Here is a 3,531-nt window from a genome sequence, read left to right as displayed (position 1 = left end):
TGCTTCAGATTCTCTGTCTCCCTCTCTCTCTGACTCACCCCCTGCTCATACTATGTCTTTCAAAAACGAATAAACATTAAAAATCTTTTCTTAAAAGAAACAAAAGGCCATTGGAGCAAACAAAATGGAGTTCTTAATGGCTTTTCTTTGGCTGAATTGTGGGAGTCTCTCATTGGCTAGGCTATTGCTGGAAGAGGAGGAAATCTTTCTTCCTCCAGCTGGGGTAGTAAAGAAGTAGCTATAGACAGGGTCTGCAATTGTTGAGGAATGGTAGGGTGTGAGAGCTCTCTCTCCCTTCTGACTTCCTAGCTCCATTTTAGTAAGGTTTTCCTTTATTCAGGAATTCCTACTGAACCTTAGCTTAGCCAGTTCCATCCCCTGAATCCAGAGCCACACTTTCAGTCCAACCCCCTTCACTCAGTCAGCCAGCTAGAGGGAAGAAATAATGCACTTTCAAGAGGAACTCCCTGGTGGAAGATGGAGACACAGCTCCTTTAGGACCCCTTCCCCCTGCTGTTGGGTGGAGAGACATAAAATACAAAATACCCATAAGAAAACAACCATAAAATATTTATCAAAGGAATTCATCCACATATGCAAAGGTACTCCAAACAACAGGAGGAAGCATTGCAAAAAGGGTCTAAGAAGATTTCCTGAACAAGGGAATTTTGAATTGGTTTTGGAGGAGAGGACTTGGAGAATCTACAGGGGAGAGGGAGGAAAGTCTTGAAAAGGAGTACAGGTAATAACTGCTAACATGTTTGGGGCATTTATTATTTGCCAAGCAATGCACTAAGCACTGTATACATGTGTTATCTCCCTTATGCGGAGACACTCTCATTATCCCCATTTTAGATGAAGAAATGGATACACAATGAAACTGAATGACTGGCCAAGGTCATACACCCAGCCAGGTACTGTGGCCAGGAGTCTGACTCCAGTACTTCATGTTGACCCAGGAGTATGGGTAGGGGCAAGGCACAGAGTAGCCCCTAGAACTGACTCCCTACCCCTTCTTGCCTCCCAAGCCCATCCATCCCAGACCTCCTTCCGTGGGCCCCAACACATCCTGTAGGACACCCTATGGTAGGCTTTGGAAAGGAGGAGGGACTGACAAAGAAACAGTCTGTGTTCTAAAAAGAAGCCTCAACCCCATCTCATCTCTTCCCATAACAAGACCATCCTGCTAGAGGACTGGAAAATTGTCCTAAGCGCTTCCGTATTTCATTTATCCCTCTGCACTTTTGATAAAGGATAATGACATGGGAAAACTGAGGTGCAGAGAATTTTTTGCCTCAAGCCTGTGTGACTCCAGAGGACTTCACAGTTCTGCTTCTGGGCTTTTGGAACCGAGCCTCACAGAATCAGGATCAAAGTAAACTGCAGGGTCCTAGAATATAGGCTTATTAAACTCCTGTTGCCTCATCCCCAGCGGGATCTCATATGGTGCTGCAGGCTGCGATGAGCTACAAGGCAGAGGCCAAGCAAGCCAGAGGCTGGGCTGCCATCCTTGGAGAAGCATGCCCACCTACCACTACTATGTGGGGCCTCTGTGCTCCAGGAAGTAGAAGGCAGGGGGGTGGGTCTCTGTCAGGGCCAGCCTCTGTTCTGGGGAGGCTTCAGAGCATGAGAGGCTGGCCCTGGAGCCCAGGACCTGGTCAGTGTTTGGATGAGCAGAAGTTACTGGATTGGATGGGCTTCCCTACAACAGCTCTGAGACCCTGGTGGTTCTGTGCATTGGAAGTTGCCTATCGGTACCAACACATGCAGTGAAGAGAGGGGAATGGAGCACTTGAAATTACTGGAGGCCAGGAGACCAGTGGATAGGAACCAGAGCAATGCCGAAGCCCCATTCCTTTGGCTTTTCCAATCACCCAAGCCCTAGCCCATAGGCTATCTCCATCCTTGACTTCCTGGGACAAACCCCACCCCCTCCATCACTGGCCCTCCTTTGCTAGACCAGTAAGCATTAGATATGCTGGAGTGATTGAACAATTTGTTAACCTCTAATTTCTTTTAGAAGTGGGGAGGGGGGAGAATTAGGGGTGCCTGGGTGGCTCGGTTGAGCATCCGACTTCAGCTCAGGTCATGATCTCATGGTTTGTGGGTTCCAGCCCCGGTCAGGCTCTGTGCTGACAACTCAGAGGCTGGAGCCTGCTTTGGATTCTGCGTCTCCCTGTCTCTCTCTCTGTCCCTCCCCCGCTCATGCTGTGTCTCTGTCTCTCAAAATATAAACGTTAAAAAAAATAAAAAATTAAAGAATTAGAGCCACAAGTTGTCACACCAGTCTAAGAAAGATTCCTGCTTCCTGATTCTGACACCATCAGTCTACTATTTGTCTTGTGTAATTCTCACATAACTCTGAGGTAATACGGTTATATTCCTTTTTCAGCAGAGAAAACAAAAGCACTAAAAGGCCTCCTCCATGCAGACCGCAAGAGCTGGCAAGTTGCCCCTCAGGGGCAGAATCTCAGGTAAGACTGGAAGGAAGTGGTTCAGATGACAGAATTAGTAGTCCTTCAAATTGTGCCGTTATTTAAATTCCGGCATCTTGTAAGGGGAATAAAATTATTTTATCATTTTAACATTGTGGATTGACAAGGACAGAATAAACCCACTCAAACGTTTACACCACAGAGAAGAACAAAAAACAAAAAACACTTCGGGCTCTGGCGTTTCCTCCTCAAATGCGAACAACTTGTCTGCATGGTCTTATTCAGGGAACTTGACACACAAGAAAGCAAAAGCAACAAGCAGCAGGGCATCCTACTTCCTTTCTGAGGAAAAAAAGTTTCTGTCCTCGAATGACCCCTACACACCAGCCTTCGCTCTCGAGGCGGTAACTACAAACTATTCTTTTTGACTGACCAGCTTGCAGCCCAACGCCGCTCTACCGGGGGACTTGCATTTTGGCCATTTTGCGTGGCCTCTCCACACCCTGTTACACCCCAAAACCACCACTGTGGCACTTCGGCTTCTTCGAAAATAAATTCTTGGGAGGGGAGGTTGAGGCAGGCGCCAGAAATCTGTTCAACGTCACCAAATCGCCAGGCTGCCGACCCAGAAAGCAGGCGCTCGGTTTCCTCAGGAAAATGAAGCTAGGACTCCCGTTCCTCTCGCTAAAAAGCCTCAGGACGGGACACGGTTTTTAGATTTCAGGGACCCGAAATAAATTAACAGCTCATTTCTCCTTTTGCCCCAGCCAGCGCCTCAGAAAACCCCGCCGGCCCGGCGAATCTCGTCAGGGGAGTCTGCGCTGAGAGAACAAATGAAACCCTCCCCATTGGCCAGGTTCTCTATCCGTCTCTCCGCTAAGGCGCCGAATGGTGCCTTTTGAAAGCCCTCTACCCCCGCCTCCCTTGCCTAATTGGCTTGTTCAAACAGGCCCCCGGCCAACTCAGGCATTCATTGGTGGATATAAAAAAACCAGCTATGATTGGTTTCTCAAGACGGAGCTTGTGAGAGCCAGGCAGGGATTGGCTTATCTGGTTTGGGCGGCTCCAGAAAGGTTCAAACGCGACTAGAGGAACT

The sequence above is a fragment of the Suricata suricatta genome, chromosome 17 (genome assembly GCF_006229205.1).
Source record: "Suricata suricatta isolate VVHF042 chromosome 17, meerkat_22Aug2017_6uvM2_HiC, whole genome shotgun sequence".
In the NCBI taxonomy this organism is placed as follows: domain Eukaryota; kingdom Metazoa; phylum Chordata; class Mammalia; order Carnivora; family Herpestidae; genus Suricata; species Suricata suricatta.
The sequence above is the reverse complement of the archived record's forward strand: the minus strand, read 5'-3'. Positions refer to the sequence as shown.